Genomic DNA, 15,009 nt, shown 5'->3' with positions numbered 1-15,009 from the left:
CAGGGACTGTAGGTTTGTTGTTAAGTAGAATCTGTTTGTAATTTTGAACTGGTACTTCTTTAAACTGTAGCTCCAGCCATAAAATATATTTTTAAGCTTTTCTGAAAACATAGAGAAGGGTTATCACCCCTGTAACATTTGTTTTGCTGTCTGTGTGCATCTGTTCAGAAGATTGCAATTCACTTTCTGTCCCAACAAAAACAGACAGTACACACACCACGTAGCTTTAGGTGCACACTGCAGAGGACACAGACAGTACACCACGTGAAAGTACTTGCAGCAATATACCCTGCCTGTAGTATTAATATGAGCAGATCCCTGTTTCTAGGAGTAAATATGAGAAACACCAGCTTTACGTTAGGTGCACAATGTGCAGAGGACACGGACAGTACACACACCACATAGCTTTAGGTGCACACTGCAGAGGACACAGGCAGTACACCACGTGAGAATACTGCAGCTACACAATCACATGTCTGCCTGTCAGTAAATTAGGAAGAGCGGATCTAGCTAAACTATACAGTGTATAAATGTATAGACAACATCTGGGATCAGTGCCGGCCCAAGACATTGTGCTGCCTGGTACCAAGAATTAAATGCTGCCCCCCCCCCCCCCCCAAAAAATATAAAAAATCACGCCCAACAAAATGCACCCATATCCATTATTTTATATTATGGTAACTAAAGTGGCCCTGTCATGGCTCTATACATGTATATAGGAGTATAACGAGGACCTGTTATAGTTGTTTATGTGTATAGGAGTATAAAGAGGACCTGTCAGGGCTCTATTCATGTATATAGGAGCATAAAGAGGACCTGCCATGGCTCTATACATGTATATAGAAGTATAAACGGACCTGTGCAGGGTCGGCGGCTGCAATGTCAGCTGGCCACCTGCGATCGCTCCACAGAGAGCCAGAAAGGGGATCTGTCCATGTAAACAGACAGATCCTCATTCTGACAGGGTAGGAGAGACAGATGTGCTTTTCCTAGTGATTAGGAACAGAGATCTCTCTCCTCCAGTCAATCCCACCCCCCCCAGTTAGAAACACCACCCAGGGAACACATTTAAACCCTTCCCTGACAGCGACATTTACACAGTAATCAGTACAATTTTATTGCACAGATCGCTGTATAGATGTCACTGGTCCCAAAAATGTGTCAGAAGTGTCCGATCTGTCCACCGCAATGTCGCAGTCTCACTAAAAATTGCAGATCACTGCCATTACTAGTAAAAATAATAATAATAAAAATGCTTGAAGCGCATTATTTCTATTATTACATTGTTATATCAAAAAAGTTCAACTCACTGTAATGCAGAATCAGTGGGAGCCCCAAGCTTGTCACTTGCCACGTCACCTGCCTTCAGATGTGGATTGTCACTTGCCGCGTCACCTGCCACACATTACGAATTGTCACTTGCCACATATTGTCACTTGCCACATATTGTCACCTGCCACAGGTAGTGGATTGCCACTTCCTGAGTAAAGACAGGCAGCAGAGAGATAATGTAATCTCTCTGCTGCCCGCACAGTGGGGGCGGAACTGCAGTGATGCAGGGTGGGCAGTGAGAGATGATCTCACCTCTCTGCTCCCCCGCCCGCTGATTGGCCAGGTGGTGGATCTTGTTTTTTTACACATCTAAGGCCGGGGTGCTTGCGACGATAGCCGCCTACCCCGTCTGTCTCCTAGGGGGGGTGTGTGTGTTTTCGGCGATCGCCAGCTTCGTATGCATTGACTGACGGCCCTTCTTCTAGGGAGCAGAACGGACGGGCGGCAATTAGGGCTGGTGCAAGGATTTTTGACACCCTAGGCAAAACCTAATTTTGCCGCCCCCCCCCCCCCCATTGGATCACCCCTGACTCCACCCCCTTTGACCTGTCCATGTAAACGGTGGGCTAGGGTACTATACGAACAGGCTAACTATGCAACTGCCTGTCTGTATGAGCAGACAAATACACTGACAATGCTTTACGGGCTCCTAGTAAAAATAATAATAAATGCACATTTTTTTACCTGCAAAAATATCTGCATTTTTTTACAAAGCTGAACCTCCACACCTCAAATACCCCCCAATCAGTTTACCTCTGTACCCCCCCCCCCCCCCCCCACACACACATATCAGCTCCCCTCTGTACCCCCACACACATTAGTTCCCCTCTGTACCCCCACACACATTAGTTCCCCTCTGTACCCCCCAAATCAGTTCCTCTCTGTACCCCCCCAAATCAGTTCCTCTCTGTACCCCCACACACATGCATACATTAGTACACCTCTGTACCCCCCAGATCAGTTCCTCTCTGTACCCCCCCCCCACACACACATTAGTTCACCTCTGTACCCCCCCAAATCAGTTCCCCTCTGTACCCCCCCCCAAATCAGTTTCTCTCTGTACCCCCCCAACACACACACACACACACACACTAGTTCACCTCTGTACCCCCCAAATTAGTTCCCCTCTGTACCCCCCCAAATCAGTTCCTCTCTGTACCCACCCCCCCACATTAATTCATTAGTTCACCTCTGTCCCGCCCAAATCAGTTCCCCCTCCCAAATCAGTTTATATCTGTACCCCCTCACTCACACATTAGTTCCCCTCTGTACCCCGGGCCGTACACAATACAATGATGCACTTGACAATGGCGGTGGGGCGGTGGCCTCACCTCGAGGAGAGCGGCACTGCTGCCTGTCCTCCCACCACAGTCCACAGATCACCGACAGTTCGGAAGAGCGAGGGGAAAGCCCGGACCTAACATGCAGGGCTTCCATCCTTCCTAACATGACACGGCTTCTCCGGCTACTACCGAGAGACACGTACGGCGAGTCCATTGACGGCACGGCCGTCCCCCTTCTCCACACCGCCGTTCATTGAGAGCGGCTGCAGCCGTGTGTGTGTGTGTGTGTGTGAATGTAGAAGGGGGCGTGACAGTGACACCCAGCACCGCTCAATGCCGCTTGGGCGGCATTACAGGTTAGGGACATGACAGAGCTATAAAAAACAGGCAGGCAAAGCGATGGAAGGAGAGGTGGCCGGCAATTAGCTGCACACAGTGGAGTGTGACGGCTGGCGGCAATTTGACAGTGGAGTGGGAAGCGGAGCTGGCGGGCGGGCGGCAATTTGCCGCCGCCTTGAAAGTGCCGCCTGGTACCAATGGTACCAGTGGGTCCCATGGAAGGGCCGGCCCTGCCTGGGATGCATATACTGTATATCCTCTACACACTGTAATTCTAACTGACTAGCCTGCCTGCTCTTTCTACCTGCAAAAAATGACACTCTCTCTCTGTCTCTCTCTGTCCTCTCTTAACCACCGCAACACACTACACAAGGTCGACCTGCAGGCAGCCTTTTATAGTGTGGGGCGTGTACTAAACCCCCTGAGCCGTAATTGGCCAAAGCCACCCTGTCTTTGGCCAATTATGGCTCTCAGTCCTTTGCAAACTGTGATTGGCCAAGCATGCGGGTCATAGTGCATGCTTGGCCAATCATCAGCCAGCAATGCACTGTGATGCTGCAGTGAATTATGGGCCGTGACACTCCACTCGAATTTGACGTTAACGGCCTGTAACGTTCGTATTTCGATGAACTGTCGAACATACGATGTTCGAGACAAACGTGAGTTCGACACGAACACGAAGCTCATCTCTAGTGTTTGCCAATTACTGTCTGGCATCGCAAGTAGGGGTTCTCAGATCACCAGATTACCAACAAGAGATTAGGGAGGCCCGGCCGGGGCACTACAGCAATGCACAAATGAAGAAAAACAAACTGGCTGTACCTCTTATATTCATGGCAATATTTATTTTCAGGTGTTTGTTGTTTTTTCTACATGCTAATAAAAATGTATGGTGTGAAGGCAGCCTTATACGTATTGCGGTAAAATAAGCAATAGAAGTTTGAAATCTAGGCCACAAAGTTCTAGGTGTGCCCATTTCAGCAATTAAAACATTAATATACTGTCATCAGCATTAAAAGTTTTATTTGAATTAGCATACAATAGAATCTTTGTCACCGTGTTTGGCTGGTATGCGGTATCTAATGCTGTGCCAGGTGCGGATGCCATTGTCAGGTTGTATCTGCTATGTCACCTTCTATTTTAACCTTAGACACGTGTTTGAATCTATGGTGATCCCTATAATAACCATTATTATAATACTATTTTGTTATGAAGTAACTGGAAAAACTATAAATGCTCTCCCGGAACTGTCATAGCCTGTGCTATTTTAAGAAAGGGCATACAGGGAGTATTATTTGTCCATTATTTAATTGGAGTAATTTTACATGCATATTGTACGTCACTATAGTAGAAACTGTGCATGATGCATCTGAACTGCGTATTTCTTTCATGACTAAAATCTATGGTATGTGACCATATACTAATGTAGATAAACTGCAACTTCATTGATGATGGTATTTGGGATAAAGGATCACATTACAGGAGAATTGGTTACAAGGAGTTGTACAGTTGAAGGGGCAGATCCACAAAGATATTACGCCGGCGTATCTCTTGATACGCCGCGTAATTTCAAATTTTGCACGTCGTATCTTTGTTTTGTATCCTCAAAACAAGATACGACGGCATCTCGGCTAGATCCGACAGGCGGCTAGATCCGACAGGCGTACGTCTTAGTATGCCGTCGGATCTAAGCTGCAATTTTTCGGCGGCCGCTAGGTGGCGTTTCCGTAGAATTCCGCGTTGAGTATGCAAATTAGCTATTTACGGCGATCCACGAACCTACGACCGGCCGGCGCATTTGGTTGACGTCGTTTGCGTTCGGCTTTTTCCGGCGTATAGTTAAAGCTGCTGTTATGAGGCGTACTCAATGTTAAGTATGGCCGTCGTTCCCGCGTACAATTCTGAATTTTTTACGTCGTTTGCGTAAGTCGTTCGCGAATCGGGATTTGCGTAGAATGACGTCACCGTCGTGAGCATTGGCTTGTTCCGGGTTAATTTCAAACATGCGCACTGGGATACCCCCACGGACGGCACATGCGCAGTTAAAAAAAAACTTTGTTTCTGTCGGGTCACGACGTATTAACATAAAACACACCCCCATCACAGATATTTGAATGGCACGCCATTACGCCGCCAAAGATACACTACGCCGCCGTAACTTATGGCGCAAATTCTTTCAGGATTCGAAAAAAAAGCACAAAGTTACAGCGGCGTAGTTTATCTTAGATACGCTGCGCCCGGCACATAGGTACGTGGATCTGCACCGAAATGTTTTTCCTTCGTTTTGGATATCGCAGAGAAGGGTTGGAGCCCTTGTGTTTTTAACTGCAATCAGGGGCTTTTTAGAAGGGTTTCCCCTAATGTCATGTACTGCTATCAATGTTTTAGCCGTTAGTAAGTAAAGGGGACTCTCCAAAAATAAAACAGAAAGAAATTAAAATGTTGAGTTCAGTAGCAGAAAATAAATACAAATCTTTCAAACAAATCCTGGATGGCGGTAAAAATGAACCCTTCTACAATTTGTCCAAACATTTGGCTTGACATATGCTTTTTGCTTACATTATGTTTGGATTGTTGTTGGGTTTGGTTACATTGTTGGGTTGGGTCACAGGAGGGTTGTGTAAGTGTTGAGGATACAGGGAAGGATTGTGTTAGATCGGCAGGGAAGGTAGTGATAGCAATACATGAAAGGTAAATGTAGGGTTGGGGTTACAAGGATGGTAGTGTTAGGGTTAGGATTACAGGAAGGGATTGTGCTAGGGTTATAGGGAGCTAAGTGTTAAGCCCTGTACACACGATTAGTCCATCCGATGAGAACGGTCCTTTGGACCGTTCTCATCGGTTAACCGATGAAGCTGACCGATGGTCTGATGTGCCTACACACCATAGGTTAAATAACCGATCGGGTCAGAACGCGGTGACGTAAAACACAACGACGTGCTGAAAAAAACGAAGTTCAATGCTTCCAAGCATGCGTCGACTTGATTCTGAGCATGCGTGGATTTTTAACCGATGCTTTTGCATACTAACCGTCGGTTTTGACCTATCGGTTAGGCGTCCATCAGTTCAATTTTAAAGCAAGTTCTAAATTTTTTGACCAAAGTATAACTGACCAATGGGGCCCACACATGGTTGGTTTGGTCCGATGAAAAGGTCCTTCAGTCCGTTTTCATCGGTTTTGACCGACCGTGTGTATGCGGCCTTAGTGTTAAGGTTACAGGCAAGGTAGAGGTAGAGTTACAATGAGGGTAGTGTAATGGCTGGGTTAACATGGAAGACAGTGGTAAAGTTACAGCAAGGGTATGGTTAGAGGGAGTGTTGTGTTAGGATTACAGTAAAGACTAGGGTCAGTGTTAGGTTACAAGGAGACTTCAGAAGGCCATACACTATAGAATCTGAATATCTGTACAATGAGCTTTAGATTTACCAAAACTACAGTAGGTAATAGGAGGACACACCCCAACAATTAATTTAATTTGTATGAAATAAAGCAGGCCCTTGCACTACATAATTGATCATAGGGAAAGGAGATAGAATAATCAGATTGTACAGTGTATGGCCATCTAGTGTTAGGGCGACCACACAGAAAGGGTAATGTGTGTGGGCCCCATCGGTTATTTATCCATCGGTTAAAAAAAAGCAATCTTGTTTTAAATTTAACCGATGGATACCTAACCGATAGAACAAAACCAATTGTTTGAAGGCACGTCCATCGGTTAAAAATCCAGGCATGCTCAGAATCAAGTCGACGCATGCTTCGAAGCATTGAACTTCGTTTTTTTCAGCACGTTGTCGTGTTTTACGTCACCGCATTCTGACACGATCGTTTTTTTAACCGCACGACTGACCATCAGTCAGCTTCATCAGTTAACCGATGAAAACAGTCCATCAGACCGTTCTCATCGGTTTGACCGATCATGTGTACGTGCCATGTGTTAAGGTTACAGGGGAAGTTAGTGTTAGACTCCTGTGTACCTATGCTCCCTGGAATTCTAAGATTCTGGAAATCACTATAGTTGTAGACCCTTCTACCCCAGTGGTCTCCATTAAATTCTGGAACCTATGAAGAACAGTTTCTCTGCTAGATTGTGAATACAGGTGATCGCCCACTCAGCACAGGCCCCATTCAGAGATTGCTTTGCATTTTTCCAATGGATACAAAGCGTTCTCTGATTGGAGAGGCAGAGAGGTGATGTCTTGTTTTGCACTTCATGCAATCAAAGAATGCTTTGCATTCAGAAAATGCAAAGCGATCTCTGAATGGCGCTGAGCAGCTGACCTCCTGTGTTCTCAATGCAGCTGGGCAGCCACTCTGCCCAGGATCCTGAAACTAGTGGAGATCACTGGAGTAGAGGTGTCTACATATCTACGTCATCGATTTCCAGCTTCCAGGGAGATCCCACAGGTATGGTATATACTCTACATAGATATTGTTCCAAACTAGATGTAACTATAAAAATATTGGGGGTAATCCACAAAAGAGATACGACGGCGTATCTACTGATACGCCGTCGTATCCCTGTTTCTATCTTTGGAACTGATCCACAGAATCAGTTTCCAAGAGATAGACAGAAGATCCGACATGTGTAATTGAATTACACTGTCGGATCTTAAGGATGCAATTCTAGGCTGGCCGCTAGGTGGCGAGGCCATTGCGGCCAGCCTAGAATATGCAAATGAACACTTACGGCGATCCACGAACGTTCCGACGGGCCCGTCGCGCTAATTCTACGTCGTTTACGTCGAGTTACGCCGTGTAAAAATAGGGCTGAGTCCTATTTGACTAAGCCCTATTAAGTATGGCCGTCGTTCCCGCGTTGAAAATTCAAACTCTACGTCGTTTACGTAAGACGTCCGTGAATGGCGCTGGACGCCATTTACGTTACCGTCTAAGAAAATGACGTCGGAGCGACGTCTGTTAGCGCAATGCACGTCGGGTAATTTACCCGACCGAGCATGCGCAGTACGTCCAGCGCGGGAGCGCGCCTAATTTAAATGGGAATCGCCCATTTGTATTAGGAACGCCTTGCGCCGGACGGAGTTAAGTTACACAGCCGAAAATTTCCAGGTAAGTGCTTTGTGGATCGGCACCTAACTTGGGAGATTTGCGGCAGTGTAACTTAACTCTGAAAAGTTGCGCTCGGCGGCTGTGGATCTGGCCCATTCTTCTTTAGGCTGCTGAGAACTCACACATTGCCCCCACGGACGGCACATGCGCAGTTAAAAAAAAACTTTGTTTCTGTCGGGTCACGACGTATTAACATAAAACACACCCCCATCACAGATATTTGAATGGCACGCCATTACGCCGCCAAAGATACACTACGCCGCCGTAACTTATGGCGCAAATTCTTTCAGGATTCGAAAAAAAAGCACAAAGTTACAGCGGCGTAGTTTATCTTAGATACGCTGCGCCCGGCACATAGGTACGTGGATCTGCACCGAAATGTTTTTCCTTCGTTTTGGATATCGCAGAGAAGGGTTGGAGCCCTTGTGTTTTTAACTGCAATCAGGGGCTTTTTAGAAGGGTTTCCCCTAATGTCATGTACTGCTATCAATGTTTTAGCCGTTAGTAAGTAAAGGGGACTCTCCAAAAATAAAACAGAAAGAAATTAAAATGTTGAGTTCAGTAGCAGAAAATAAATACAAATCTTTCAAACAAATCCTGGATGGCGGTAAAAATGAACCCTTCTACAATTTGTCCAAACATTTGGCTTGACATATGCTTTTTGCTTACATTATGTTTGGATTGTTGTTGGGTTTGGTTACATTGTTGGGTTGGGTCACAGGAGGGTTGTGTAAGTGTTGAGGATACAGGGAAGGATTGTGTTAGATCGGCAGGGAAGGTAGTGATAGCAATACATGAAAGGTAAATGTAGGGTTGGGGTTACAAGGATGGTAGTGTTAGGGTTAGGATTACAGGAAGGGATTGTGCTAGGGTTATAGGGAGCTAAGTGTTAAGCCCTGTACACACGATTAGTCCATCCGATGAGAACGGTCCTTTGGACCGTTCTCATCGGTTAACCGATGAAGCTGACCGATGGTCTGATGTGCCTACACACCATAGGTTAAATAACCGATCGGGTCAGAACGCGGTGACGTAAAACACAACGACGTGCTGAAAAAAACGAAGTTCAATGCTTCCAAGCATGCGTCGACTTGATTCTGAGCATGCGTGGATTTTTAACCGATGCTTTTGCATACTAACCGTCGGTTTTGACCTATCGGTTAGGCGTCCATCAGTTCAATTTTAAAGCAAGTTCTAAATTTTTTGACCAAAGTATAACTGACCAATGGGGCCCACACATGGTTGGTTTGGTCCGATGAAAAGGTCCTTCAGTCCGTTTTCATCGGTTTTGACCGACCGTGTGTATGCGGCCTTAGTGTTAAGGTTACAGGCAAGGTAGAGGTAGAGTTACAATGAGGGTAGTGTAATGGCTGGGTTAACATGGAAGACAGTGGTAAAGTTACAGCAAGGGTATGGTTAGAGGGAGTGTTGTGTTAGGATTACAGTAAAGACTAGGGTCAGTGTTAGGTTACAAGGAGACTTCAGAAGGCCATACACTATAGAATCTGAATATCTGTACAATGAGCTTTAGATTTACCAAAACTACAGTAGGTAATAGGAGGACACACCCCAACAATTAATTTAATTTGTATGAAATAAAGCAGGCCCTTGCACTACATAATTGATCATAGGGAAAGGAGATAGAATAATCAGATTGTACAGTGTATGGCCATCTAGTGTTAGGGCGACCACACAGAAAGGGTAATGTGTGTGGGCCCCATCGGTTATTTATCCATCGGTTAAAAAAAAGCAATCTTGTTTTAAATTTAACCGATGGATACCTAACCGATAGAACAAAACCAATTGTTTGAAGGCACGTCCATCGGTTAAAAATCCAGGCATGCTCAGAATCAAGTCGACGCATGCTTCGAAGCATTGAACTTCGTTTTTTTCAGCACGTTGTCGTGTTTTACGTCACCGCATTCTGACACGATCGTTTTTTTAACCGCACGACTGACCATCAGTCAGCTTCATCAGTTAACCGATGAAAACAGTCCATCAGACCGTTCTCATCGGTTTGACCGATCATGTGTACGTGCCATGTGTTAAGGTTACAGGGGAAGTTAGTGTTAGACTCCTGTGTACCTATGCTCCCTGGAATTCTAAGATTCTGGAAATCACTATAGTTGTAGACCCTTCTACCCCAGTGGTCTCCATTAAATTCTGGAACCTATGAAGAACAGTTTCTCTGCTAGATTGTGAATACAGGTGATCGCCCACTCAGCACAGGCCCCATTCAGAGATTGCTTTGCATTTTTCCAATGGATACAAAGCGTTCTCTGATTGGAGAGGCAGAGAGGTGATGTCTTGTTTTGCACTTCATGCAATCAAAGAATGCTTTGCATTCAGAAAATGCAAAGCGATCTCTGAATGGCGCTGAGCAGCTGACCTCCTGTGTTCTCAATGCAGCTGGGCAGCCACTCTGCCCAGGATCCTGAAACTAGTGGAGATCACTGGAGTAGAGGTGTCTACATATCTACGTCATCGATTTCCAGCTTCCAGGGAGATCCCACAGGTATGGTATATACTCTACATAGATATTGTTCCAAACTAGATGTAACTATAAAAATATTGGGGGTAATCCACAAAAGAGATACGACGGCGTATCTACTGATACGCCGTCGTATCCCTGTTTCTATCTTTGGAACTGATCCACAGAATCAGTTTCCAAGAGATAGACAGAAGATCCGACATGTGTAATTGAATTACACTGTCGGATCTTAAGGATGCAATTCTAGGCTGGCCGCTAGGTGGCGAGGCCATTGCGGCCAGCCTAGAATATGCAAATGAACACTTACGGCGATCCACGAACGTTCCGACGGGCCCGTCGCGCTAATTCTACGTCGTTTACGTCGAGTTACGCCGTGTAAAAATAGGGCTGAGTCCTATTTGACTAAGCCCTATTAAGTATGGCCGTCGTTCCCGCGTTGAAAATTCAAACTCTACGTCGTTTACGTAAGACGTCCGTGAATGGCGCTGGACGCCATTTACGTTACCGTCTAAGAAAATGACGTCGGAGCGACGTCTGTTAGCGCAATGCACGTCGGGTAATTTACCCGACCGAGCATGCGCAGTACGTCCAGCGCGGGAGCGCGCCTAATTTAAATGGGAATCGCCCATTTGTATTAGGAACGCCTTGCGCCGGACGGAGTTAAGTTACACAGCCGAAAATTTCCAGGTAAGTGCTTTGTGGATCGGCACCTAACTTGGGAGATTTGCGGCAGTGTAACTTAACTCTGAAAAGTTGCGCTCGGCGGCTGTGGATCTGGCCCATTCTTCTTTAGGCTGCTGAGAACTCACACATTGCACTGTTTTTACTCTAAACACATTTTACCATATTATTAGTCTATCATAATAGAAACAAAAATCATTTCCATTGTCTGAGGGCTCTGAATAAAACTCTTATAAATATTCATCCCCTTTTCAGGCTTCCACACCCTGCCGAATACGTGTCATCTGTGTGATCATATTAACAGCTCATTGTTATTTTTTTAAACACAATGAAACAAAATAAATGAATGTTGATGATCCATAAACATTCTCTAATTCGGGTTAGTGAGGTTCTACAGTAAATCACAAACCATCACAAATCTGTCCAAATACATATTATTTTAAATATTGCACAACCTTTTTTTTTTTTATAGTGATGTAAAGGAAAACTTTGTCTGCTTGTGCCTAGGGTGGTGCGAATAACACTGTAAATACAACTTTGAAAGCGTGGCAAGTAATGGTGTTTTTACAATATTTTATAGCTTGTTTTAAATCGTGTTATATGCAATTATCTGTAATCTTTATTTAATATAAAACCACAGTTATCCATCTTGCACAACCACAGAGATGTGATGGGCAGCTGACTGTGGGGATATCTGCACTTGCTGATGGAATACCTTAAAAGAGAAGGTGAAAAGTAGGAATGAGCAACATGTCAATAAATAAAATATATTTAGGAAATGCATGAAACATAGATAAAATGGAACTTCAAATTAAAGAACAATTGTACTTTTAGTACCCATTGTCCTTGAATATGATTCAGGAAATGTGCAGTTTGGACTAGAGCTGAGCTTAAAGCACATGTTCAAGGGATCTTCACCCTACCCTATACCCCCTACCCCCCTCTTATCTAAAAAAAAAACTAAAACAAAAAAAAATACTACTACTTACCATTTCCGTGTTTTCAAAAAAGGTAATCAGTGGTCGGACTTTGGAGGCAAAACAGACAGGAATATCAAAAAAATATAATTTTATTACAAAAATAGAAAATATACAAAACAACTCAATATATGAAAATAAAAACCATATACACTGGCTATCCCCCGGGGCAAACACTGCGGCATTAATTGCCATATTTTTCTGGCTTGATTGCTTCAGAGGGCTTTCCAGTATATAATTGTCTGGATTCAGGATCAAAACACTTATTTTTAGCACATTGGGCGCTTATGAGCCTCCTCTGCTTTCTCCTTGGATCCCCCGGAATAAATGTCTCTCCATTTCTGAGCCAAACCAGCTTGGCTTGCCTAATGTATGGCACCTTCCCGCAATTAATACTCTATATAGAGGGAGTTTTCTCTCTGGAGCTTTTGGAGATGTTTGGCCACCTTTTACTATGAATGGAATTTCTCTATTAGCTTCCCGACATATGTTTATATGGTTCGGATTATTTCAAGATAGTAAAATGTATTTTTCTACTATTACCTTCTGCTCATCCTGAAGAAGCCTCAAGGCGAAACGCATAGACGCATAGGGGATATTTCCCATACTCTACATCCTGTATGGTTTTAATTTTCATATATTGAGTTGTTTTGTATATTTTCTATTTTTGTAATAAAATTATATTTTTTTGATATTCCTGTCTGTTTTGCCTCCAAAGTCTGACCATTGATTACCTTTTTTGAGTAATTCCTTTTTTTCGTCTTCCAAATTTACGGATGTGGCAGTGTGAGTGCTTTCCCCCTTTTCCCTACATTGTAAGTTCCGTGTTTTCTCGCTTCTGGACTGCAAAGTGCAAACTTCATGATTGTGCCTGCCATGTTGCTGACTGAGTGACGTAGACATGTCCCATTGGCTGTCCAGCAGCAGGGTCCTCACAAGTCCCACAAAACCGAGGTGTGATGACATCAAGACAAGGAGTAGCAACAGGACTACTCAGCAGTGGGCTTGGACTTGAGTGCTGGATCACCAGTTTCCACTCCTGGTAGAGAAGCCATGGAGGGTCACGTGATGGAGAATTCAGCTGAATAAAAAATGTGTCAGGCCCTGTACACACGATCAGTCCAAACTGATGAAAACGGACTGAAGTTCAGTTTCATCGGTCCAAACCGACCGTGTGTGGGCCCCATCGGTCAGTTGTCCTTCAGTCCAAAAACAGAGAACTTGCTTTAAAATTGGACCGATGGACGCCTGACCAATAAGTCAAAACCGATGGTTAGTAAGCAAAAGCATCGGTTCCAAACCCGGGCATGCTCAGAATCAAGTCGACGCATGCTTGGAAGCATTGAACTTCATTTTTCTCTGCACGTCGTTGTGTTTTACGTCACCGCGTTGGACTCGATCGGTTTTTGAACTGATGGTGTGTAGGCACATCAGACCATCAGTCAGCTTCATCAGTTAACCGATGAAACTGAACTTCAGTCCGTTTTCATCAGTTTGGACTGATCCTGTGTACAGGGCCTAAGGGTTTTCTTATTTTTGAATAATGGAAACCTGAGGTGGCATACCCTAATACTCATCTGAATTCTCTTTATCTCAGGGCCAGGTCAGGTTATAAATCAGGAGATCCTCAACTCATATTAGCTTTGTATCCTCTCTGAGAAACATCCTGTACTCTGCCTACAATCTTTGTTTGAGCCTGACTGAAGATGTATTTCTCTGGCAGGCAGCTCTAGGCATAAATTAATGGAACAATCTTTAGGAGCGTATTTTATATGCCCTAAATTTATTGTCTCATCCACCTTGGCCACGAGCTGGTTGTCTGGCAAATAATAGTATGTCCAATTAGGCTTAAACATAGCTGGGACACTGGAGGCAGCTATGAGATTAGCCTTGATTCGCAGGTATCTCTACTTTTCATTCGTTAGAAGTTGTCACGGCAGCTTGGAACCACCATTGAAAACCTTTGGGTGGACAACAGTGAACTGTGAAGGGGCAGCATTACAACTCTACCTCATGAGCCATCTTGTGACTTAAATATCACTCTACAGTCACTCTTAACATCACTGTTGAGGGCCATAGCCAAGCCATTGATTGAAACATGAATGAAAGTGCAATATTTCTTTGGTTTTAGATGGAGCGAGGGGGGTTAAGTTTTAATTGCTGTCTATTTGCCCCTCACTTCCTGTCCTGATGATGCAACAAGAAGGTGAAGATGCCACTTTTAACAGTCGGAACAGGTATCCCGATTGGGAGGTTTTAATTTATGTTCATTATAGTTCCATCTACAATTTGCGCATGAATGGGTTTTTGGGAAAATTATATTAAAGGATGAGGTGCTAGTGATGTTCAGTGAATCAAAAATGCAAATACAAATAAATAGCAAGCTAAAAGTTCATATGTGATAAATCCCATAAAGCCGCCATTCCACATCCTATCTAGGCTTGGCCTTAAGAGAGACACGGACTTCACCCTATCCCATTAGGACTAGCTGGCTTGCACATGCTGATTACACCTGGTGCACAGATCGGCACTGTAACATGTGCGTGTAATCGCCATTTGTTGTTGTCATTTGCCTTTATCTATTAAAAAGGCTACAGTATGAGACCTCCCTCTATGGCCCGGATTCACATAGCACTTACGCCGACGTAGCCATCACATCGTTTATATGCACTTTATTTTTACATTTAATCTTTTACAGTTCAGGTTGAATCTTAAGTGATCCTAAATACAAAATGCATGAGTCACTTCTCAGACGAAATATCAGCTCTAGGCAAGACTTCAATCGAAACACTTTCTAGACAAGAAACTAAATTAGATCCCAATGGATGCTCACACCCC

This window comes from Rana temporaria, chromosome 12 (genome assembly GCF_905171775.1).
Source record: "Rana temporaria chromosome 12, aRanTem1.1, whole genome shotgun sequence".
Classification (NCBI taxonomy): Eukaryota; Metazoa; Chordata; class Amphibia; order Anura; family Ranidae; genus Rana; species Rana temporaria.
Note: the sequence above shows the minus strand (reverse complement) of the source record.